This window comes from Xiphophorus couchianus, chromosome 22, assembly GCF_001444195.1.
Source record: "Xiphophorus couchianus chromosome 22, X_couchianus-1.0, whole genome shotgun sequence".
Classification (NCBI taxonomy): Eukaryota; Metazoa; Chordata; class Actinopteri; order Cyprinodontiformes; family Poeciliidae; genus Xiphophorus; species Xiphophorus couchianus.
Window position 1 is genome coordinate 16,342,890 of NC_040249.1, and position 27,233 is coordinate 16,370,122.

Sequence of the window (27,233 nt, forward strand, 5' to 3'; positions counted from 1 at the left end):
AAAAGAGGGAGACCAGTAAAGGTAGCTTAGGACAGCATCAGCAGGCACAAAAGTGAAACCAGTCATGTCTTGGGGGGGGGGGCAGTCTAGTACTCTGTCCCTGGAATAAGTACCCAAAGCTTTCCAAAAGCATTTGCCTCCTGCCAATCCTTAAGGACTGGGGCTCTCTTCTTCTTTTTAGAAGATGGCTGCTGATGCAGTGGAACCACAAAGGGACTGCTCAGGAGACCTGGAGGTTTCTTCCTAAAGGGGACGTATTATGCAAAATTCAAATTAGGCCCTTTTTTTTTACTTTTTTACTGAGTCTGAACTGCTTCTAAAAACAGCCCAAGCACAAAACAGAAAAGAAAAAGTAACACCAAGCCATTTGGCAATAAGTTAATGTTTTTTGGTGTCTTGAAAATGAGCCTTTTAAAAACCACTGGTATCTAAACGTCACAAATCAGGACACACTGCCTAGCAACCCCAGCAGAGCTCCAGCACATGTGGTGCAGAAATACATGAATGACTTGTTGGTGACTTATTATTCAGAAACCACTTGCCAAATTCTTGTTGGTTGTGCATGAGCACTGGACGTTTAGAGTTTTGCATAACCTTTGTTTGTATAATAAATGTTATACTTAATTTTTGACTGTGTGATCACTGCTTTGCCTTTTCTACCTGGTTAAACAACATGTACCCCTCATGGATATTTATAAAATAATTGTCAATAAGTATTTGTGTTCCACAAGATAAGTGGGAATTTTATAAAGACACTAACATTCACATTACCAGACATGACTTATGGTAAGAGTGATAATCTGTGCCACATTGAGTCCCTTTAGACTGAAATGTAAAGCCTAATGAACCAGAACAAGATTCCTACTGGACCTGGAACCACTTAATCGCTGATGAATGATTATAATGAATATAAACATAATAACATTCATTTAATCACACCTCTATATAACCAGGATGGCAAATAACATCTATTAAGGGGAATTATGTTGACCCAGTGTGAGAGAGACCATGGCCTTTTCTCCCTCGCATCCATCTGAAAAATGTTCTGTCAAATCATTTCTTAACAAATTAATTATATGTCCACTGAGAGGCAAAATAACCACAGTCTACACAGTGTGTCAACACTGAGCTGAAGAACCGGTCACCTGCTGTGCGCTGCCTTAGTCCCCACAGCAGGAGTCCACTGACCAAGGGTTTTCACAGAGAAACAGCTAGATAAGACAGTGTGAGACCAGAGACACATTGAAGACACACGATCAATCAGTACTATGACTCAGGGCTAATTCTGTGTTGATAATTAGCCAGCCAGAGCAGGCTGGGTAACGGGAGCTCGCCAGACAGGTGCCCGGAGGTCCTCAGGGAGCCTGAACTGTCTCTTCCCTTCATTAACTCTTTTCGTCCTCTCCCCTTGTCCGTCTGATCCTGCGAGCAGCAGGGGCTGCTGGGTAATTCACTCTCCGGTCTCTGAGGTGACCCTGAGCCGCAGGGCTGAGGGAGATGAGGATACAAAACTTCATTTTAACCTTTCCTCCGAATCTCTTTTTCTCCAGGACCTAAACGGCTTTCTGTACTTAGCTCTTTGTTGCTGAAATGGACCAGATACCATAACCTTTTTCTGTTTTTCTGACCCCCCAGTCTTTAGACATATAGGTCAGAGCAAAAAGACTGCCGACCTTCTCTTTTGTATTTTTATCTTGCTTATTCCCTCAATGTCTCTCTGCCTGCCCAAGTGTCTTCAAAGAAATTGAGAGAAGGAGAAATGCATTTTCCATCCATCTCTCTATTTGCGGCATTTTATTGGGTTTTTATTGCACTTCTTAGCTGATTGCTCACATTTATTTACAACAAATGCAGTGATGAGGTACTGATGTGAATGCAGCTAGCATATAAATGCCGCACTCTGCTCCTATTTGCTCATAAGAATGTACTGCTTAGCTTTCATCTGAGCATCTTTTTCAATTTGTCTCCATGACTGCAAACTTAAATCACCCAGAGTCCGCCCCTGTTTTTTTTAAATTGTAGCAATGCTTCTTGAAATTAAGAAAAGAAGAAAAAAACAGAGGAGTTTTAAAGATGAGTTAAAGTCAGACAACTGAGCCATCATCCAGTTTTAATAAGAGAAGTGCAGAGTTCCTTGTCTCGCAGTAATCTGCACACACACACACTTATACGTGCCTGCACTGTAATCAGTATGATTTCACATTATGGCTTTGCACATTAAACCAGAGTTACAATGTGATTATTGCCTGTGACAAATGAAGAGGTTATATTCAAACTGTTAAACAGCTCATAGCTTTTGATCAGAGACATATATGACCAGTTAAAATGCTTCATGTAAAGAAGTGCTGCCTGTTTTTCTATAGATTCTCATATTTTCCGTCAATGTTTCTCACTGCAACAAAGACAAAGAAGCATCCTATTTTCAAACCAGACAGGATGGAAATCTTAGCAACATGAAGATGATGGAGTGAATACCTTTTCTATCAACATACAGCAAAAGCTTGGTGGTAGAAAGCAGGTGAAGAGTTAAGGAGGATTTTTATGGATCACAAGCGGTCTCTTTGTTGGTTATTTTTTTATATTTTTCACATTAATTTGATTAGAACCAAATGTGGTATTAGTCCAAACACTATTGGGAAGGAAAATTAGAAAAAAATTACAATGCAAGATTCCCTTTAAGATGAAAGAAGAAATTGCCTCATTTTGACATCATCTTATTCATGTATGTACTTGATTTCTTTCGTGTATAAACATCTATTCTGATGAAGACACAGGAACATAATCACCTCCACTGCCTCTCCAGAGAGCGTGCACCTATCAATACAAACTCAGGAGAAATAACACGGGGCAAGACATTCACACTCAAAGCACACGCGCAGGCTATGACACACTCACAGATGACAGGTGCATCACGCCTCACTGAGTAGCTTTGGTTACTGACAGATTGTGGCAGGCGAGCAGGACTGAGCAAAACGATGACTGTCACCTTTAATCTCCTAAAACTGCATGCATAGACGCACACACACACCTAAATACTCCCACCATCACTGTGCACTGCATTATTTTTTCTGCTCTGCACCCCGCATGTCTGATTGCTATCCTGTCTGCTGGGAACTGGGATTACCCAAGGGGGGAGCCAGCACAGAGTCAGTGATTTAACTGATCTGCCTCTCCTCTGAGACTTCTTTTTCTCTTCCACCAGTGCCTGCACGCCTGAAGTGCCTCTGCTGTCCCATGTCACCCAGGCCAGGCCTGGGCAGGCTCCTGCAGCGAGGGCTTTAATGACTTCCTCTCTCCTTTCCTTCTTTGAGCATTTAGGTGTGGCTGGAATTGGAGGGAGGCGACGTGAGAGATTAGCATACCAGGGGTCCAGATTAGCACCTCTGTGGTGTGTACACATACTGACAGAAGGTGGTAATGAGAAAGAAAGGACCTCCCTCCCCCATGTCGAATCTCCACCCTCGGCTTAATAGAGGGAGCTCAAATGGAACCGCAGATAAAGATGCGGGGTGTCTTTATCTTGCTTTTACAGGTAGAGGCAGTGACATGTTTTCCTCAGTTTAGATGAAGAGTTAGCAAATAATAAGATGAGAAACCAGCGTGAAGATGGGAAATAGCATGAACAAATGTAACAGTCTATGCGTTATGTCTTTCATTATATTAGCATTTCGATTACATCAAGGAATAAATGACTTGTTTCTAAAACTGAAAACTTGTTGGTCTGACTGGTCCAGTTGATCCATCGGCTGCTAACTGCCACCCTACAAGAGGACCAGGCTCAGTGTCACAAGATGAGATAGAAGAATCCGACCACTGGTGCCCTGTTTCTGCCACAGGGCCGAAAAGCTGCTCACCCTGATGGATTTTTCATTTGTGGATCTTGCAGAATCAATGTTGTGTTGCCCTTCTCAGATGGGCTTGAAGGATTTTTTAAATGTTTTTTTTTATTTTACTACTAATCATTTCATATGTTTTAATTTCATTATGTTGTAAAACTTTACCTTTCATAAAGTGTCTTGTAGAAATATTTGTACCTTTGCTGATAGACCAAAGTGGGAACTGCATGCAAAAGGATGAAAGGTTTCTTAAACTCTTTTACAAATACAATCGGACCAATTATATCCTAAAAAAACCCAAAATAAATTTCACTGTAACCAAATGTCTCCTAAATTCACCCTATGATTTGTGCATAAATACAGCTGTTCTGTGAAGATTTGAGAAGTCTGCTAGAAAATCTTAATGAGAAAAAAAAAATCACTGTGAAGACAAAGTAGTACAGCAGGCAGCTCAGAGATGAAGCTTTAGAGGACTTAAAAGCAGGGTGAGGTTATAAAACAATATCATGAGCATTTAACATGCCATGATGTTCAATCCAACATGGGAAGTTGGGAGTTCAGTAAAATTGGAAATGTACAAACATGACCGATCACCAAATTTTCTCATTGCAGGCGACACAGAAAACATGTGGAGCTAGGTGCTCTGATATGATGAGAATAGAACAGAGCACTTAGATGAAAAATGCTGTGTGGTGTATTAAGCTCTAAGACTGAACTCAAACTGTGCGGGTCCCGTGCAGCATGAACTGTGCAGCTGTTCAAAGTTGATCAAAAGTGGATGGAGCTAGAAGCAAAAATAGGTAGTAATAACTAGTTGCATTTAGTTGAATAACGATTTGAAAAACGTACTCGTGGGAGTAGTTTTACTGCACTGTACTTTTTGCTTTTACTTCAGTAAAACTTCATTAATACAAATATTCTAACTCATAACTTTACTTTTTTGCCTGTCAGATAATACTTAGATAAAATACTTTTTATTTTCTGTTACTGAGTACTTCAGTAGCTTATTTTTTTAACCAGATACATTTATACTCGAGTAATTTTTTGGATGACTACTTTTTACTTCTACTTTAAGATATATTTAAGTAGGGCTATTCTTATTTGAGGACATTTTCTAGAAACATAACTCACCTCTGCCAGCAAAAAGACCTGTTAGTAGCTGCAAACCTACACCCAGATGAGAATATAATATATGAAGCCAAAATTACAACAGATCAAAGTGTAAAACAGAAATAAAGATTATTAAATTAATTAAACCAATGGGTCAATAAGTTCGGCTATCGGAGCACAGTGCGGTGTTTAAATGAGACACAAAGGCAGTTAGATGAATTTAAAGAACAAACTGGCTTTAGTGAACTAAACCAAAAATTTGTAAAAAAAAATGTTGTACAAGACTTAAACAATTATGAAAATAAAATTACACAACATTAAATACATAAAGTATTAATAATATTTGGCTAACTGCTAGTTCTCAGTTTTAAATCTCTTGGGTGCATTGTGTTAACCTGAGCTCCAAACAGTGATAGAAAACAGATTCATCAAATCCAGTTCCAATTCAGTTTCAACTCAAACACCATTCACATGGGAATTTCCTACACAGCACTTTGTTATAAAGTCCCAAATTAAAAATAACTTGTCCAAATAGTACAGTCCAAAAATTCTCAGGATGAAAGAATAGAAGTGAAGAGATCTCAGTGGTCTTACACAAACCACTGTATGATGATGTGAGTGATACAGGCCTCACACACCGCAGGGTGTAGCAATACTCCAAACTCAGCAAAAGTTTACATTTCAGCAATTAAATAAGTCAGATAAATTCTATTATTCAACAACAATCTGCTAAACAGAATAAAAACCTAAGTGAAAGTCAAAGAATTTGCTCACCGCTCTGAAGGCGACAAGATGGTGACAACAGTATGATGGCTCTCAGTCCGAACACGTGGGACACTAGATAAGCAACAAGGCATGTTTTTTATGCTTTAACCACAGTAACATAAAAGTAAACAAATACTATTCCCTTCGCGTGGGGTCTCATTTGCTCTCTCGACTTTTGGCATGACAATGATCCTATAGCTAAAAGGCTAGTGAGGTTAGCTCCAGCAATACTTTTTAAAGTCGGCAGAAAAAACTGAAACGCCGATCTGTTTACTCACTTCAGCTACTTCCAGCTCAGAAGTCGGATGATAACAGCAAAACAGTTTGTTGAAAGTTTATATCCAGTAATTTTACATCTTAAACTACACAAACTCACACGCTGCACAGTTTAGCAATCTCCTCCTCATGTCAACCCTACAGACACACACAACAATGCTGGAGACACAGAGAAGAAAGGTGGGACCTACAGCGACACTCTGCATTCTGATTGGTTGAAACACACTGGAGTCTAGATATACTGATTGGTTAGGCAGGCTATCCGGCTTTCCTAACCTCCGTTTTCTTAAAGAGGCACCCTTATTTATGTGCGTTACACAAACATTTCCATCAGTGAAAAATTCAAACTGAACTTAAGTAATTACCAAAAGTTGTAAATACAGTAAAAAGTGGTTCTACAAAGAAATAACTAAACGCTGCTGAACTGAAATTTTTTTCAGATTGTTTTTTTTTCTATAAATAATGTTGAGTGATCAGTTTCATAAATCACATTTATTGCTCTATCATGCAAAATCTCAGTAACAAAAGTTAATATTTGTAGTTTTAATGTGACAAAACGTCAAAAGGTTTAAAGGATATGAACACGGTAGCAAGAAGCTACACTCCCAGTTTTGTAGATGTTTTAGCTTCCTCCCTTTCCTCTGTTCCCCTTTATGTCTTGTCATTGCATATTCTGTTTATATAAAAAGGAGGCTAACATCCAATTTGTGAGCTCACTTTTTAATATATTCCTTTTTTTTTTTTTTTGCAACATCAAGGACTTTATTTATTTAGATGATTCTTTGCCCCAGGAGCTGTTTTTATCTCACCAAAGACCTGGCGGCAGCGCAGGGAATAACCAGAAACTCCCAAAAAGCAAGAGAAAGTAGGTCCCCCCACTTGAAAAAAAACTAAGTTGTGTGAACTGTTTTTTAAAGCACAGCATGGGGCAGTTACAGAGCTTTGCTTCTCCACCTGTTCTCTGTCAGACAGAGGAGTCTGGTAGCGGGTATTTTTTTCATCGCTACCCTGCAGAGCGTTGCTTCCTAAGAGACTTTCAGTTGGGTAGGATTCATAGTTACGAACGCTGCACCTCACCATGACAATGGCTGCGTAACTGGAAGTCTAGCTGAGCTTTGCTACTTTAAGAGCTTCGCTGCACACAATGTAAATGACTTCTCTCCTGTGCTCTCTTTCATTCCGCTGCCCAGCAGACCATTGGAAGCAAATAATGAATCACATTTTACACCTCCTCTGTAGCAGAGTGGCAAAGTTAAAGGTAAAAACTTCACAAAACTGCCCTCGCAAAGCACACACATACACAAGCACACATGCACACAAGGTACAAGATTCTGTATCTGGTTCTCACCACACAGCTGACATCCAAGCACAAGACGGAAAATAATTGCATTCTCTCAGCACTCTCAAATACTCCCTGCAGACATTTGGGTCAGTTAATTGGAATTTCACATAGTGCCAACACACCATCAAGTAAAGGCTGGGTTTGTGCTGGCTGCTGTTCATATTGTGAAGCATTAGGAACGGAAAACCTACCACTCCTCTCTAATTACCAGTCTCTTGATGGTTTGAGGGGGGGGGGGGGGGGAATGTTGGCTATGAAGACAAGATGGCTCTAAAAATTAGAATAAAACTACAGATTTAGAAAACACTGTGATTATTGGATTAGTTGTCAATTACAATTATTTATTGTTAATTGTTTACCATATTGACAAAGAGCTTCTTGTTTGGTTGATTTTAATTTATTGAAGTGTAAAAGTGTTGAGGGATCATCATTTCTTTGGAGCTTCACATACCAAAAACGTATAATGTTGGAATACGTGGCAAAGTCAAAGCACAATCTCTGTTCATGTTAGCTGGTGTGACAGATTTATTTCTGTATAGCACTGAAAAGCAAAATTGCAATTACCACAGATATGTTGGTCTTTTATGTATATTCTAAAGGCTCTCATTTGGGACTCTTTCTGCCCTTTTACATACAATCAAAGACTTGACCAGAAAACTGTGAAAAAAGAAAAAAGAAAAAAATTGAAAAGCATTCTATAAGACTTTAAATACTTCACTGAACTAAAAAGAAAACAAAGGAAATTAAAATGTTTACCAACATTTTGCAAAAGGCAGACTGATTTGTTGGAAATAGTTGAGGAGGACATTCCTGCCTGTGTATAGCAGTAAATGCAAACTTTAATACATGTCATAGTTGCAACTATAGACCCGAGGCCAGAGGCTTATTTAAATAGTGTCTTCACATTTACAAAAACAAAAACTGCACATTGTCTTCATTTTTAATATGTACAAAAAATGAAATTTGCAAGATTATTTGTTACTGATGAGACAACGTTACTTGAAAAACATAATTCGCCATTTCTGTTATCGATACATACAAAATACAAAATAGTGTTGTGAAAAGTATTCATCCCCATTTTAGTTTTTATTTCTCACACTTATTTGTTCAGACCATTAGACAAATAATAACAAAACTGAAATGTTTTCAGGATGATTTGATTGGAGGCCAACTGGGAGAAGCAATCACACCCTTGGCAGTGACAACTGGAGAAGGTGTTTATGATAATTGACAATGAGGGTTTTTTCAGCATCAACAGCTCAGTTTAGGTTAAATCCAGACATTCTAGGCTACTCTAGAATGTCATTTTTTTCTTTCACTCAGAGGATGACCTGCTTGTGTTCTTTGGATATTTGGCCTTAAGCTTAAGGTGGTTGAACATTTTTCTTCAAGGTTTCTTAGTTCCCTCATTTTTGATCAGCTACAGCAGGTCATTCAGGTCATGAAACAGCAAAGCAGCCCCAGACCATCACACTACCACCATCATGTTTGACTGTCAATAGGTGTCAAATTGTAGGTTGTGAAAGGTGCAGACAAAGACAAACTGAGAGTTTAATAATAATAATAATAATAATAATAATCAAGGAGTGACATTGTAGGAGGGTTTGAAATGCAAACCCTCCTTTGAAATGCAGTCAGGAATGAACATACAAACAGGAGCAACATGGTCCGGTACAGAAAGGTAGAAACTGAAAGTGTTAAATGCAGAGTCTGATTGTAGACAACATGCAGGTGCTTGATTACTACCGGGGTGCAGCTGGGAAGCAGAGGCAAACAGGTGCCCTGAGGGAAAGTTAATAAATAGTACTGGGAGTTGAAATTTAAAGAGACAAAATTTTGTGGGAAAAAAAATACCAATTTAAGAAAACAAAATCCAAAAAGATTAAAGCACAGAACACAAGAAAATAAAATACAGAAAATAAACACAAAGAAACTGAGATGCCAAGATCAATCTAGCAATTAGGACGTTTTTTTTTTCCTTCTTCTGAAATGATGTCTTAGTTTCACACGAGATGTAAAAGGAAAAAACTTCCAGAAGTTGATTTGTATAACATATTTCAGTAATTAGGCAGTTCAAAGTGCTTTAAATTTGTCTTATTAATCCAAAGAATATTTTCCCCAGGACAAAGACTTTTCTGTTGCTTTTGGTCTGCAGTTTGTTTTTTAATTTAAGTACTAAAATAAATTAATGTTTTGATGATGATCTAAATGAGTGAGATCCACCTGTATGTTTTTAATACTTGAGAATTAACACCTTCTTGTAATTTCTTGTTCTTGAGCGGCTGCACAATCATGTAATGCAGTTTTTCGATGTCAGCCAAGACAAAGTGAGTGTAATGTCACTCTGACATATGTGATAATCAGCATAAGACTTCAAATTATAGCAGGAAGAAAGTGTTTGTCATGCATTTGTTGTTAGCAAGATAGACCTGAATAAAGACATTTTGTCACATCTTTCTTCAATCAGCACCTAATAATAGCCACAACTGTGAAGTCCCTCCATCAAATACCCACACACACCACTTCCAGCGCCAGCCTGAAGGTAAGACAGCACATGGAGAGAGATACAGTTCCACACTTTCACATCACAGAAGCCATCAAAGTTGTGCAAACAACATTAGTCTTTGCTTTATCTCTATCACTACATTTCTGTCAATAGATCTCGTCTGATAAGGAACGGAAGCACATAAATATTAAACCTGGGATGCTTTTCCTCTGTGTAATCTGTCTTCTTTATGTACTTGTTCTCCACCTGGGTGCTATTTATAATTATAGTTTTCCTTACAGTGTGGCCTTTTCTCTCCTCATACCTGCACATCTCTGGTGAACTTTTCTTCATCCTGTATTCCCTCATCACACAGCTTACACAGTACAGCCAGATAGCACTAGTGTCCGACATCATTTCCAAGGCTCCTGACTCTATAGCCAGGGGAGGTGTTAAGGGCCAGGAAGAAAGCAGTGCGGGTCTAGTTTCAGCTCTGTATTCTGCCTCCTCCACCATATATTAAATCCCACCTACTCCCTTGGATAGGAGAAGGGCCATAAAAAGCTCTGCAAGGGAGAGAGGAAAGGAGGAATCATTACATGCAATTTATAAACCATTAAGAGCCATATTAAAAAGCCTGCAATCTAATTCACCCAGCAGTGGGCTCTGGCTGAGGGGGAGAAGAGAGTTCATTTAGGGAGTGTGTTTTGGCTGCTCGGAGTGTGTATGATGTTAATAGGCTCCAGGGGGTCACCTCTAGCCGAGGGAGGCTGCTTACCTCCGCATCGAAGCCCAAGTCAGCATAAGGGAGCTGAGAAGAGAGGTTGAAGGCTGACACACACACCCACATGCATGCGCGCACACACAGAACGACAGAGATGGGAGGAGAGGGAATAAAAGAACTGAGGAGGTATGATATTGCTCACCCGTCCCACCTCGTCCGGTGGGTCATCTTTTTTTAAAGTAATCATTGTGTAGTTTCACAGCTATAACAGTTATGCCAGGGAAGTTAAAGCGGAAATTTGCCTCTTTAACTTCAAAGACCTTGTGGTGGGAGCAATATTATATTCCTGCATTGTGTGAAAAGGCATTCAATAATTTTTTTTAATGGAAGGAATCAATTAAACTTACAAATATCTATCTATCTATCTATCTATCTATCTATCTATCTATCTATCTATCTATCTATCTATCTATCTATCTATCTATCTATCTCCTTGTCTCAAAGTGAAAACCTAGCTTTTCACCTTTTGCGAATAAAATCTAAAAAGTGTGGCATGAATTTTAAGTCATCCCCCATTAATCAATACATTTAGAATCACTTTTTTCTGCAGTTTGAGCTGCAGGTGTTTTAGGAACCAGATAAAAACATTTTGACCCATTTCTTATTCATCAGAGTAAGTCGTCTACAAACATTGATATTCCGGTCTTGCCACAAACTTTGACTGGGCCATTCTAACACATTATTATTTTGATCTGAGCCATTTCGTTGTAATTCTCTCTCCATGTTTGGGGTTAAAATCTTGCCATTCTCGTTACCAAATCTTGATGCTACTCTCTTGCTGGCTGGCACCAATTTCCAGTGATCATTGAGCACATGGCAGAATTTATTCTAGACAGTCCATCACAGGACAACAGAAACACGCAAGACAAATAACTATGCTCACCCACTCACCTAAAAACAATTTAGAGAGATCTACTACTAAAAATATTATTTTAAAATTATGAATAAAATAACCTTTAAGCTCTGGCAAAGTGACCCTTATGTTCTGGGAAGTGCCTCTAGTTTAGAGGGATGTAACCTTTGAATCTGAGGGTATTTTATTAGTATTTTATTGCCTTTTTTATCATCACCAAATCTAATTTTATTTTTTACTTTATCCTATACCAATATGGGAGGATGCTGCAAATAAACTTTGAATTGAGTTCTGAAAAAGTAGTGTTTAAGTTCTGGAAAAGTAATCTTTAAATTCTACAAGAGTGATCTTTAAATAATGAAAAGTAATTTCTAACTTTTTAAATATAGAAACCTGTAAGTTCTAGAGAAGTAACCTCTGAGTTCTGAAAAAATACATTTTCAGTTCTGGAAAAGTAAGAAATACATTCTCAAAGTTTAACCTTTAAGCTTAAGAAAGATAATCTCTAAGTCATGGAAAATTAAGCTGTAATTTCAGGAGACTCCAGGCTGTAGTATTTAATGCTACCATTGTTTCTAATGTAAAGCCAGCAGTTTTTTTCAGATATCAACAGACTCCAATTTTTACTAAAATAGTTTCAGACAACATCACTTTTAATATAGAGATAACTCTCTGCCTGTATTGGTTGTCATTGTTACTCGTCGATTTAAATTAGGATTTGTGTTTGAGCCACTAAAAGATACAATAGATAAGATTGATTAAGAATCAACACATGTTCCAACAATATAAGGTCATTAAGATACATCTGTTTTCTTCTGATGAGAGAATATTCAAAGCTCATCAAATGTTTGCTGACAGGAGACACTTGGACCCACACGAACAAGTGGATCAGTATTCCACAACCGTTGAGGTTCAATAAACATCTATAATAGGAATTGTGCTGGAGAGAAACATTTTCAGCATTCTCGGTCCTGATAAGAGGAGAGTAAGTGGTTCTGTTTCTGTCTCGGCAGTGTTGATACAATATACAGGGAGCACACAGACATGCTTATATTGTCTTTGCAGCGAGAAGGTCAAGAGGGTCAATAATTGTGGCGTTGAGAGCGTCTGGCCGGAGCCTGAGGCCTTCTCCCACCATATCACAACAACACAGTGGTCAATACGCTCCAAAACGAGCCCTCATGCAGAACACTGCACAAATCAATATTCTTAAAAAGGTTACATGTCAAACTATTAAATATACGATTGATTCAAATGCAAAATGTAGTGCTTGGTTAGAGCACTGTAGATGTATTATCTTTATTTTGACTTGTTTGTGTCACATTACCAATGACTCTCATTAAGACATATGCATGCACGGGTCATTTATTTCTGTCGAAGTCTCAGTTTAAATGGCAAGACTTGACAGATAAATGGTTATGGTTTAACATAGTTTTCCCGGTAATAACACAGAAAACAACAAATAGCAAAAATGCATCTCAGAGAGAGAAGAAAAGTTGAATGTCTACCCTCCGTAAAGCATTCACCATTTTTCACACAGCTGTCAACATTTAGAGAGGAAACTCTTCTAGCTGGGCTGCACAGTGGCGCAGTTGGTAGCACTGTTGCCTTGCAGCAAGAAGGTCCTGGGTTCGATTCCCGGCCGGGGTCTTTCTGCATGGAGTTTGCATGTTCTCCCTGTGCATGCGTGGGTTCTCTCCGGGTACTCCGGCTTCCTCCCATAGTCCAAAAAAAAACATGACTGTCAGGTCAATTGGTTTCTCTAAGTTCTCCCTAGGTGTGGGTGTGTGTGTGCATGGTTGTTTGTCCTGTATGTCTCTGTGTTGCCCTGCGACAGACTGGCGACCTGTCCAGGGTGTACCCCGCCTCTCGCCCGGAACGTAGCTGGAGATGGGCACCAGCAACCCTCCCGACCCCATTAGGGACAAGGGTGAACAGAGAATGGATGGATGGAACTCTTCTAGCTGAAATAACATCTTGCACCAAATGCACCTATCTGAAAGCCTAACATTTCCCTCTTTATTAGATGCCGCCTGAATGTTGAGCAACTGCGGCTAGATCATTGGGTTCAAAGCAGACCTGTCAAAGCTTGTTAAAGCAGGATTTGAAATTAAGCGCAAACAAACAAAGAATAAAACAAGAACATTTGAGTGAGGAGGAACATTTAAAGCGGACCAGGTGTAAGTTTGATAAAGGAGGGGCAGTACAGATGGTGTCAGAGATCAGCAGTGTGATATTGAGTATTTAGGTAACAGTACAGCCTCCACAGCAAAGGAAAAAAAAGATGAGACTAGTCAGGAGAGCTAACACCAAAACAGTGCCAGCCACATTTATTGTCATTTTTCATGAGGATGTGCATAGAAAAACTCAATTTGCTGCAGAAGCACAATATCTCACTGCAATATTCGAAAGTGCTACCATTAATTTATTCACTCTGGATGAAGAACTTATTTTCAAAAACATTTAACAAAAACTGCTATTAGTCGTTAGGGCAGCTCTTAGTCTTCTTTTGCAACATTTCACAATGTTGGACGAGAAAAGGAAAGATGTTTGACCAGTCTTTTTTTGAACAGTCTCTGTACATTGTCCAGAGTTCTTTTCTCTTCAACTCACCTCAGATCTCTTTTAAAAGATTTAGTTTTCTCCAGCAGGTTTTGTGTCTGTGTCCACTTTTCTGTTAATTTCACCATATGGTTTGGATCGTTATCTAACACTGGGCATTTTATGTTTAATTTTCATTAACAAAAAAATAACAAATTCAAAAGTGCATATTTTTGTTAATCTTTGTTGAACAGTAAATTGTTTATCTAAATCTAATCCGGATACACAATGAGTCACTCTTAATAGTCAGGAAAATACTTTTAATATTTATTTATTAGAGATCAGATTGTTCCATTATGTTCCTAGAATCTCTAAAACTAGAATGGGAGGCAGATCTATTAGTTATCTGACTCACAGTTTTTCAAGAGGCAAACACCCTGTTTACTTTTCTGTTCTTTTTAGCAGTTAAACCTTCTTTAAGCTGGGCTACTGCTGACAACAACTTGTCAAGGCAGATGGCTTATTACCAGTTTCCTCTCATTAAAGTTGGGTTTGCCTTTCCACTGTCACCATATGCATGAGAGGTTTCTGCAGAGTCAAAAACACAATCTAAGCAATTTTCCACTGTTGCTACATGCTCAACCAGGAGGAGTGAATGCTGCAAGTCAATGACGTCTATACTTTAAATCATTTTAATAATAAACTGAATTTGACTGGAATGTTTTCTACCTAGGATCAAACTGGAATGTATGCAATTAACTTTGAGTCTGTCTGTATGATTGGATTGAATTGACTTCATATTTCTGCAGATGAACAAGATCATTTTGTTTGTCTGAGGTGCCTTGAGATATTTGTTCTGAATATGTGCAATATAAATAAACTGAATTGAAATTGAAGAAGTAAATGAAATTAGAAAATGAAAGAAAACAATTACATTTATTCTAAGGAGATGCTAAAGCTTGCCAGTAATTGTGGCACCATTGCACAAGTTTTTTTCTCCACTGAATAAATATGGTTTAATTAAAGCTTGGTTTTCTTTAGAGACTTTCTATTACTTCTTTTGTAGAGGTGCCAATAAATGTAGCCTACACTGCAAATACTGAAGTTGATTGGATCAATCAAATGTACAAAAGTGTTATCAACTGAAAAATAACTTGAGTATTTTCCCTGTAGGCGCTGTTCTAAAATGTGATGTTAATAATTAGGTTGCATCACAGAACACATCAGAAAGATAATAACAAAGGGCAGAAAAGTGGTAAACAGTGTGAGAATGCAGGCAAGCAAAGGGATATCGAGTGGAAATAAGCGACCAGAGGTGGTTATGAATTCACGCTCAATAGAGATGCAGAGAATGAGCAGGAAAAGGAAAAAGAAATGGGGAAAAAAGGTCAGAAGAAAGCAAGAGAAAGTAAGTGGGATTGAAATAAAAGAACCTGACAGTGAAGAATGGAAGCAGTTAAAGATATCTGCCATGTGATCTGTTATTACAGAAAGAAGGAAGAAAAACAACTCCTTTCTCTCCTTCTTTCACTCCAAAATAAAGACACTCATCAATTTAAATCAGCAGGGTTCCCGGACCTCACCTTTTCTCTTTCAGACGCCGGGTGGCGAAGGCGTCTTCTTCCTGCCGCCTGTCCATTCATCACGTTGAGGAAGACGACACCCTCTCACGGGGCATCCTGGGTAATCTTGCGTGGCCGGAAACGCAGCAACAGTGAACGGGTGGCGGAGGGGCCCCTTTGTTATTTACTGCTCACTTAGCCCCTCTGCACCCCGACACACATGCAATTTATGAGGACAATTGTCGGACCTGCCGCGCTCCACTGGAGCACTCCCTGATGGATGTACACAGAGCCAGGAAGAAGGGGCAAAGGGAAGAAGCGAGGGTGGAAGGCAAACCTGGAATTTGTGATGCCATCTGGTTTTCATTAAACTCATCAATGAATAAGACCTGCTTTAATAGAGCAGTATGCATTGGGCTGAAATATTTTCTCTTTTTAGAGGATGTGGCTTTACATGACGCCATGAACCGAGCTACTGCCTAATACGTCTTCCTAAATGCCACCAACACACCAAATGTCACTGGAATGTCAGCAACTCCTCCGTTTGTGTTTTGGGATTTTATTTTGGTGCCTTCATTTTAGCAAATCCGTCCGCTCCTCTTCCCACCATCTTCCATCTTCTCTTCACACCTGCAAACCTCCGCTTCATGTTTTTTTTTTTTTCCTGAATTGGCTGCAGGCGTCTGATTCAGTAAATGCTCAGTCACAATAATCCAGTAGAATAACCGCTGGTTACAATTGCATTTTCATGAAAGATGGAGATTAATTAGCTTAACCCTACTTATGTTCCATCCATTTTGTGCTGTAAATCAATAATCCCATCATAATTTTCTTCAGTGAGGGTAACAAAGCCCCCAGAGCAGCATTGCTTCTCCCCCTCTCTCTCTCTTCATGAGTTATTTGAGCCCTGCTATCTCCTTTGTTCTCCATGAAGTTGCCTTTTGGGATTGCTAGGACCAAACACATGTATTTTTAGTATTTTCTACACAGTCTGGTGTGAAACAACACGAGGGATTGGTGAGACTCCAAGAAGCAGAAAATGCTCAGGGTGGGAAAAAAAAGGGTCTGGGGGAGGAGGGAGAGAAAGCAAATAAGTTGAGAGGAGGAGTGATGTTGCTGAGAGAGCAGGGGAGAACATGAAATGCATCAGAGGAAGACAAAAAAATGGAGGAAACAGTAGTGGTGAGGTAGGCAGTTTTACAAGGCTGTGTTTAATCAGCCTTTCCTCCCTCTGTATAACTACGCTCTGAGGTATAATTGTTCTCTCTCTTCCTCTATGCCCTTTGTTCGTTCATTTAGATTTTAAAGGAGATGGAATCAAAAAGTTTCAGCTGCCTTTTGAAGAAAATATTGGGCAAAAGTTTGCTCAGATTTGTAGAGTTAAGACAAAGTCATTTTTCTTTTTAAACTCTGAACTTTTTTATATTTTGCCAAGCTCGAACCACAAACTTTAGTTTGATTGAGATGGATGGACATAAACCAGTGCAGAACATTCAAATTTGAAGGAAAGTAAAAAAAAATAAAATAAAATAAAAATTAAGCAACGCTTTGTGAGGGAGTTATCAGAGACAAAGAGTTTAATCTCAGTCAGTTTTGATAAAGCAAGTATAATTTAGATCTGGACTTTGACTAGGCTATTGCAGTACAGAAACAAACTTAGATCAAAACTATTTCATTATAGCTTAAGGTGACCTTTGATGTTGTTCTCCAACTGAAAGGTGAACCTCCTTCTCAGTATGATTTCTTTGGCAGCTGATGATTGGTTTTGTTGAAGAATTGCTCTTCCCTGTCCAGTTTCCCTGTCTCTGCAGAAGAAAAGCGTCTCCACGACTTGATGATGCCTCCTTCATGGTCGGGATGGTGTGTTCAAGATGATGTGCAGATTTTCCACATCATGAAATGTAAACCAGAACATTCAAATATGATCCCATCTGACCAGAGCAACTTCTTCCACATGTTTGCTGTGTCCTTCTGCACCCTTTAAAATGACTTCTTCTGGTTTTCATCAGGAACCACTTTCATATAGCCAATCTTCAATGAAGGTATTATAACAGGTAGTCCTGTTAATATGATTTACAACTTGAATTGTGGATCTATACAGCTAAATGGGGATGAATACATATGCATATTTCTTTTCAGATTTCCTTCCTTTCTCTTCAAAACTATGCCCTGCTTTGTGTTGGTCTGTTATATAAAATTAGAATAAAATACATTGAAGTTAGCGGTGGTGAAAATGTTCAAGGTATACTTTTGTAAAGGCAATTTAATAATAATAATTCTGCAGTTATTTATTAATAACTAAGGCTACACATCATAATGGATCGTGCCAAACATCCACTGTGAACAAGAAACTTGTGTGAACCAATTAGTTGCTCAGAGAAGTTGTCTTGGCAACTTAAGGTATTCTTACCTCACAGCAAATGGTAATAAAAATAAAAACACTTACAGCACATGTGGGTAAAAATGACAGCAAAACACAATAATTGCTTACCTACCGCTATTATTCTTTGTTGCCTTCCTTAGATTATTGTTACCTTATAGTTCATGTGGACCAAAAGAACAGTGGGAAACCACTTACTAAATGGTGACTAACATCTACCACCTGACAGTCATTAGATGAGAAAAAGCACAACGGAAAAGTGTCTGAATCTTATGTATTCCAGGGTAGACATTTTTTTGGCAGAACAATTTTTGAACAAATATTCAACTATCATTTGTTATGATGCATAACACTATCAACAAAGTGGCATACGACTTGATGTAGCTGATTAACATTGCAAAAGCTCAAATGATACCTCAACTGCACCCACAATACAAGAAGAGGTGCTGTGGATCCAGAGCAGGACCAGAAATGAGGAGGAGAAAGAAGAAGTTCAAACCATCTCTTCTACTGATCATAATGGGAAAACACTGGCAAAGAAGCTGGATGCTCTGGACCCCCTGGAAATTACTGTGCAAACAATTCTTCATCAAATAAAGAACATCATGGACGTCATCCTCTTTATCAGAAGTTATCAGAAGACGTTATAAAACAACAGTGTGTTCAGTCAGAGGCTTCAGCAGAGCTGCGGTAATAGACTGCTACAGGAGATCATTCCTGCCAACTGTCATCAGCATCTTCAACACATTTTTAAAGAAAAATGTAATTTACCTTTGGGATAATAAAGTATTCTTTTGAATTAATTAAATTATACATGCGAATTAGAACAAATGTGATACAGTGATTTCAAGTCAACGAAGCAAGGACTTAAGCTGTAGTTTTAGAAACCAGCAGTATGTTGTAACAACTATGGTGATGGAACCGGGACCAACATTTTGTTTATTTTGAGAGTTTGTTCGGCCAAAAATTCTGTTTAGAGTGCTAAAAAAAAAATACTAGCAGGAAAAGCCGTGCTCTGTCGACCGTGTAGAAGATGGAGGTGGTACTAGGGGTTAATTTGAAATGCAGGAAGCATCAGAGTACAAGCAGTGCCACACATCTTCAGCTGACAACTTCCTCTCCCCTCACTCTGACTCCCTCGCCTCCACGACACTCAGGGAGGGAAAGCTGTTGGAGAGAAAAAAGTTGGCAAATTTTGTGCCTCACGTGCCAACACCAAGCCCCAACACTGCACTGGCTGCCTCAGCAACAATATCTGCAACAGCATTTGGGACAGGAGGTAATAGCCCACAACATACCCTGACGCTGCATTTATTCCGATAATGGATAATGTGGGCACATTTGAATGCAAGGGATCAACATCTCCTTCTGTCTTTCTCCAGATTTCTGAGTATTCTTTGAATAAAATTCAGCAGATCCTCGCTATCAGTGTATTGGTCCATCTGTGTTTCAGCCGACAGCAACTAAAAGATCCTCAGGTGCTTTATTTAGTTCTGCAAACCAAGGAGAAAACAACCCCTTTGGTGGGAGGAAGATGTGAGAAAATATGTGGCTTTCACCCCTGAATAGTGTAATCATTTTACAGTGTATTGCTAAAATCTCCATACCCTGGGAACTTTTTCACATTTTTCAACATATAGGAAGAAATAGTGTTTTTATAGTTGTTTTATGTGAAAGACCAAAGTAGCAAAGTAAAATTGAATCTAATACTGGAGTGGAAGAAAATAAGTTTTAATTTGTTTCATGAATAAAATTCTGAAAATTTTGGAATCCATTTTTATATTTTTCAGCTCTAATCAACTTTGATACCCCTATATGTAAAAATGAATTCAGCTCTTCAGAGGGTCCCTGATCAGTAAAAGCTGTTATGTTCCGGGGTTCTCTGGTTCTCTTGGTGGGGTTTTTCCTGTGCGCCTTTTCCACCTCTTACCACCAGATGGCGACAGGTTCCGGTTGGAGTGCGGTGGTATCATCATCATCCACAGCTGTCATCAATTACTCTCATCAGCGGAGCATACTTAAGGAGTTGACCGCCAGTCCAGCGTCGCCTGAGTGTTTGCCAGTCACGGTACCTCTGAGCCCCCTTGAGCCCTGTCTCTGTGTTCCTCGTTGCCTTGAGCCTTCCTTTGATTCTCTTTGTGTTTCTCTGTTGCCTTCAGGAGATCCCTTTGACACTCTGGACCCGCTGACCAGATCCTGGCAGTTTCCTTGGTTTCAGAACCTCCCTCGTGACGCCGTGGAAAGTATCCACTGGTTGCCCGAGTTCCCAGACTCACCTCTCCGTTGTTTGCAAGTATCTCCTGGACCCCACGGCTGGCGGCCGAATCACTCCTCTGTGTCTCTGTTGCACCCGAGCCTACCTGTCCGTTCTCCGCCGCACTCCTCCGTTGTTCCTGGACCCACTAGAGACCGAGACCCTGGACATACTCAGTAACCCTCCAAGATTCAGATCCAGCCACCACCAAGTAAGAACAACCTGTGTTTCATCTGAGTTTTCCATATTCCCACGACCCCTGAACTCACCAGTCTGCTTTTTCCCCTCGCAGTGAACCACTGCTGCCCGTTACAGTTGATTCCCTGGACCAGACCACCTTCCCACACTCTGATAATTGTGTACCTTAATAAATCACTTAAACTGATTCTTACTCTCCTGTCTTGTGTTCTGCATGTGGGCTAGAAACCTTAACCCATCATGACAGAACACTCAGGCCAACAAATCAGCCCAGCAGACACAATCCGGAGAGCATTATCAGAACAACAATCGTTATTACAGACCCATGAACATGCCTTAAGAGAGCTAAGCAGAATCCAAACAGAAACAAACCAACAGTTGTCTGAATTAACCCGCTGTCTTCGAGGTTCTACCCCTCAGACATCTCCTCCAGATCCTGATCCAGTTCCAGTGATCCAACCCACGTCAATCACGCTGGTCACTGTTCTTCTCCCGGTTCAACCTCTCCGTCTCATATCGTCCAGGGTCTCGCAACGTCAAGCCTGACGCACTTTCCCGCCTTTACTCACCCGATGATTCCGAGAAGATTCCTGCCACCATTCTTCCCCCCAGCTGTACAGTCGCCACCGTTACCTGGGAGATCGAAGACATCATTAAACAAGCTCAGTTAGCTGAACCAACACCCGCCTCCTGTCCACCCAAGAAGCTCTTCGTCCCCGCCTCAGTCCGAGCCCGTTTTCTTCGCTGGATCCATGCCTCCAAGTTCTCTGCACATCCCGGAATCAGCCGCACCATCGCACTAGTCAACCGCACGTTTTGGTGGCCATCTGTTCATAAAGATGTCAGTGAATACGTCCAAGCCTGCACCACCTGCTCCAGAAACAAAACATCTCATCAACCTCCGTCTGGTCTCCTGCAACCTCTCCCCGTTCCCAAACGACCATGGTCCCACATAGCCTTAGATTTTGTTACCGGCTTACCCCCTTCCAAGGGCATGACCACCATCCTCTCCATCGTCGACGGTTTCTCCAAGGCCTGCCACTTCGTTCCCCTCCGTAAATTACCCACAGCGTTCCAAACCGCACAACTCCTGGTCAAGCATGTTTTCCGGCTCCATGGCATCCCACGAGAGATCCTTTCAGACCGAGGTCCCCAGTTCATTTCCCAGGTTTGGAAAAGTTTCTGTTCTACTCTTAATGCATCTGTTTCTCTCACGTCCGGTTTTCATCCCCAGACCAACGGTCAAACTGAGCGGCTCAATCAGGACCTTGAAACCACCCTCCGCTGCTTCACCTCCACCAACCCCTCCGACTGGTCCCGATTCCTTCCTTGGGTGGAGTACGCTCACAACAGCCACGTTTCAGCAGCTACCGGTATGTCCCCGTTTGAAGCATCCATTGGTTATCAACCCCCTCTGCTACCCTCAGAAGAAGAGGGTATTTCCGTCACTTCCGTCCGTCACCACATTCGCCGTTGCCATAAGGTTTGGAACACCATCATCCATAACCTCAACCGAACAGCAGCACGTAATAAGCGCCAGGCTGACCGTAAGCGGAGACCCGCACCCGTCTACACCCCTGGTCAACAGGTCTGGCTCTCTTCACGCGACATTCCCCTCAAATCCATTTCCAAAAAACTCTCTCCCCGCTATATTGGTCCGTTCCCCATCGCAGCCATAATCAGTCCATCTGCTGTTCGTCTCCGTCTGCCCGCCTCCCTCCGCGTCCATCCCACCTTCCATGTGTCTCAGATTAAGCCTGTCCAGACCAGTACGCTCTGCCCTCCGGCCGAACCCCCTCCGCCCCCCCGTGACATTGATGGTCGTCCTGCCTACGATGTCCGCCGGATCGTGGACTCCCGTCGGCGAGGTCGCGGCTGGCAGTACCTCGTCGATTGGGAGGGCTACGGTCCGGAGGAGCGTTCCTGGATCCCTGGTTCGTTCATCTTAGATCGTTCCCTCATCTCCGACTATCGCTCCTCGTTGCCGTCCAGCTCTTCTAGGCCGCCAGGTGGCGACCGTTGAGGGGGGGGTACTGTTATGTTCCGGGGTTCTCTGGTTCTCTTGGTGGGGTTTTTCCTGTGCGCCTTTTCCACCTCTTACCACCAGATGGCGACAGGTTCCGGTTGGAGTGCGGTGGTATCATCATCATCCACAGCTGTCATCAATTACTCTCATCAGCGGAGCATACTTAAGGAGTTGACCGCCAGTCCAGCGTCGCCTGAGTGTTTGCCAGTCACGGTACCTCTGAGCCCCCTTGAGCCCTGTCTCTGTGTTCCTCGTTGCCTTGAGCCTTCCTTTGATTCTCTTTGTGTTTCTCTGTTGCCTTCAGGAGATCCCTTTGACACTCTGGACCCGCTGACCAGATCCTGGCAGTTTCCTTGGTTTCAGAACCTCCCTCGTGACGCCGTGGAAAGTATCCACTGGTTGCCCGAGTTCCCAGACTCACCTCTCCGTTGTTTGCAAGTATCTCCTGGACCCCACCGCTGGCGGCCGAATCACTCCTCTGTGTCTCTGTTGCACCCGAGCCTACCTGTCCGTTCTCCGCTGCACTCCTCCGTTGTTCCTGGACCCACTAGAGACCGAGACCCTGGACATACTCAGTAACCCTCCAAGATTCAGATCCAGCCACCACCAAGTAAGAACAACCTGTGTTTCATCTGAGTTTTCCATATTCCCACGACCCCTGAACTCACCAGTCTGCTTTTTCCCCTCGCAGTGAACCACTGCTGCCCGTTACAGTTGATTCCCTGGACCAGACCACCTTCCCACACTCTGATAATTGTGTACCTTAATAAATCACTTAAACTGATTCTTACTCTCCTGTCTTGTGTTCTGCATGTGGGCTAGAAACCTTAACCCATCATGACAAAAGCCTTCGCCTGGATCCATTTAGGATGTAATTGTTCTGCGAAATTTATTTATACTGTGAAAATCTCCAGACATGTTATCACTGCAGCACTTCATGGTCTCTGCAAATCTGTAACTGGGTGAATTTTTGGCGAATAATTTGAATTAACATCCCACAGAAATAGGAAAATCTGTGAACACTGAACCATGAATAGGCATGGGTCCACCACACTTCCATTTTATTTGTTACAAAATATTAAAAGCCATATATCATTTCTTTCCACCTCACAGTTCTGCTCTGCTTCACATAAAATCCCCCCCAAAATTGCATTAAAGTTTGAGGATGGAACTTTACAAAATGTGAAAAATTTAAGGAGTGAAAAATCTTTTGCAGGGCAGTGTAGGTTTAGCCCAGCTCACAGATCACTAGTACAGTCTTATCCTAATTATTTTTCTTGTACAGGAATAGTGGAGCGCCCTCATTATAAGTGTTGCCAGACTTTTAAGGCGCTACAGTGCAAATCAAGTGCAGCATCTTAAAAGTGCAACATCAGTTCACCATTTCAAGATAAGATGAGGATAAGAGACTGGCAGCGAGAATGAAGAAGCGCCAGAGGCCATCTGTGTGCGTTATTAAACAACACGGACTGGCTTTAAATCCCAAATGCAGGAACAAATCCAGCAATCAAAGCACATATGGTGAATGACCTATGCTTAAATTATCCTTCAAATGTAGGTTAATGAATTCAGGGGCAGATCGAGCGCGAGGGTGTCATATTTTTAACAACCTGACAGACACACCTGTCAATCCACAGTGGGTTTCTCTGCAGCAGGAGGTGGGCTATGAGTCGGGGGTATCGATTAGCACATCAAAATCACATCCCACTGGATAACAGCCCCCGCTTCATATATGGGGACACTCATCTGATACCATCAGGCGCTAATGAAACACATTTAGAGGGTTATTAAGACATGGACATTCTTTTAAGGGGGGGAGGAGGGTTTATACGTTAATCACAGCAACTGTTTGTGCTGAGCTGTGAAAACACATGTATTTGAGAAACAGCTGCCACATAGAGGAGTACGTATCATTGCACTCAGGTGTTCTACACAACCGTTGTGTCTCCGCCTATACAAGGTTTCTGTCATGTTTTCAGACAGTCTCCTGACCCACATGTGGAATCAATTTTAAAAATGAAATCAGTGTTTATTTTACAGAAAATAACAAAGGCGCAGACAGGACTGTGACGAAGTAGGAGGAGTAGAGGGTGAACAACTGAGTTTTGAGCTGATCTGGTGGTTGGATGAATATGAATGGATCTTAAGGTTCAGTGGCAGAGTCCCAATGTGGAGGCATAAGCTGGATCCGTGGAGGTAGATGGTTTGTGAACTGATGAGGATCATGTTTTTATCTCCCTCTTGGAGAGTGGGAAGGCAGGATGCAATGGTGCTAACAACAATCCGGAGATTGCAGAGCTTAAAGGGGCAGTATTATGTATTTTCCAGGCACATAGTGCCATTTTATAGCACAGTTAAGTAACTATGCTAACTATAGTTGTTATAAAAGTGCTATATATATCAATTATGACTTAAAAGAAATTTTACTTTCTAATTTAGTGCCTTGAAATTGGGCCTCTGTCTCTTTGAAACGTCCTGCTCTTTCTTATACTCCATGTATAATGTTACAACATTATAACATGATTTTAATACTGTAACTTTAAGGCGAACTGAAAGGAGCTGAGGCTGGAGAACTGGAACTGGGATGTTATGGGAACCACCAGGCATTTGACCTGGGAAACACAGAGGAGGTGATCAGGGCACAAGGAAGACAAATCGGGATTCTCTTAAATTGGATTTTAAGAGTTTCTTTGGTTTGACTCTACCAGGTATGGCAATCATAAGGCGCCGAATGGTTATGCAGAAGCTCCTTAAAAAGCCACATCAAAAGATTTAATTGGTGCCAGGTGTGGTTGCTGCCTCAGGTGGATCACGCCCTCCTGCAGATCCTCTGTTCAGGAAATACAAACGCTCACACAAATCTTAACAGTTTCATTTAACGCTTGCACATTTGCAACAAGCTCTGCTGATTTAGTACTTGTCAGAATCTCAGTGATTCTCAGCATGAATGTCATATTTATTTGAGGCTTAGTGGTTTCTTTTAAGCATATTTTATAAGAGTAAAAAGATGTCACTTACATCTTTAACACATTTTTAAATAAATCAAGTTCAAATTCATTTAGCTTTTTCCATTATTCACACAGAGACATAAAGTACATTAACATAAACATTAACTTGTAATTAAAGCTAGTGTCAATCTTGATCAATGTTAGTTTCCTTTCCTGGTTGTAACATCAATATGTGTCCAAGTTTTAAACATTTAGCCATTATCTGTTATTCCACCCTTTTTTCGTTTTTGCAATGCACCAATATCACTGTCAGTAAAACAGCCCCAAGGCAGGATGCAGCCATCACCATGCCTGACAGCTGGCAAACTGGTCTTACTTTCAATAGTTTATCTGTCAGTCACGGTGCTTTGAAAGCTGCATCTTGACTCCACCAAACATTCCTCGGGTCATTCAGGTGAAACAAGAAAAAACTTTCTCTTCATTTGGGTTGTTCTCATGGACATCTTCAAATTTCAGTGAAAGTCTGGAATGCGAGCTTATTTTTTGGTCAGCTGGGTCATTCCTGGAAAAAAACTGACCTCCATTTCATTTTATTTCCATGAGAATTACTGTTTGCGAGAATTACTGTTTCGCTGTCTGAAACACAGACAGCGAGAGAAAACATACTGAAACGGGTTTAACTATTGCTAAATCAGTCAACTTAAACTTACGGAATGGCTTCACAATATTCAGGAGAACTTTCCATATGCAGTAATAGTGGATAATGTCGCAATAACAATGTGAGTGTTGTAACTTTACAACTTAAGAGCTCCTCGTTTTTAAAATTCAAACACTAATTACGGTATATCATATGTTAGATATGTTCAACGAAAAAATTAATGAATCTGCAAATTTTCTGCAAACAGTTTAGTCACAATCCAGAGAAATCCACTAATATTGGCCCACAAGTAGACAGGGGTCCTCTGTTCTTCAATAATTATCTAACATTAATGGCATTCCAGACAGCTCTCCACATTAAGCATATTGCGTAAAGAGATAGGATAAATATTCTTTTTGTGGCATGTGGGACAGCCCCAGCCTTGACCTCAACCTCATTGAAAATAAAGGGACTGCACATAAAAGCTATAACTCACTAAAATCAGGGTAAAGGCTACATAGGTTTCTACTGAAGTTCCAGGTTGTACTGTATTTTCAGGCCTCCCACTAAAAAAAAACAGCTCAAACAGAAAAAGTAAAAGCCACAGATTAATTACTGACTCGTGCTATTGATGGATGTGTGGAATCTGAACCTTTCCGAGTCGTAAAACGGCCCACCCTTGTTGATATGCAATGCAAATGGAACAAGTGTCTGTTTTTATGATGGTAAGAAACTGTTTTGTTTGTTTGTACTATCTGCAGTGCGATATTACATAAGTTTGTCAAAGGAAGTAGGCTGCTAGAGGCTCCAGTGTCTCTTAGGGTAAAAGACACCAAGACAGCAGCCCTGCAACAACTCAGATTCATGAGATGATTTCCAAGCACCATCTGTGAAGTCACCATCAGAGGGAGAGAGAGAGAAGCTGCACATTGTTTTTGATGAGGCTTTAAGATGAGACGAGGTTTTAATTGCCTGTTTTATTGCTCAACAAAAAAAGACAGTATGAAGGTGATTTTTTATTTCTATTAATGAAGTTAATTAATGGGACAGGATTTGCTTCCCTCTCTCTTGTTGTTAATTAGATCTGTGTCTACACTGCAGTCCTGATACAACAAGTACAGATGTCAGCCAGGAACGGGTATACGTATGTTTGCATGCACCGGTACAATGTGTGCAAACAATATGGACCTTAATTATCTGCTCTACTATAATGAAGACAGCATTTAATGCAGACGA

At 40.7% G+C, this 27,233-nt stretch overlaps 2 long non-coding RNA genes across 2 annotated transcripts; both read left to right on the top strand.

Moving 5' to 3' along the window:
• The first annotated feature begins 19,802 nt into the window (after positions 1-19,802).
• Positions 19,803-20,574, top strand: LOC114137578 (uncharacterized). Its single transcript, XR_003594024.1, has 2 exons — positions 19,803-20,399; positions 20,481-20,574. It is a non-coding gene; the product is annotated as an uncharacterized LOC114137578 (long non-coding RNA).
• Positions 20,575-22,955: 2,381 nt separating this feature from the next.
• On the top strand, positions 22,956-23,197 carry LOC114138455 (uncharacterized). Its single transcript, XR_003594219.1, has 2 exons — positions 22,956-23,022; positions 23,104-23,197. It is a non-coding gene; the product is annotated as an uncharacterized LOC114138455 (long non-coding RNA).
• Positions 23,198-27,233: the final 4,036 nt, after the last annotated feature.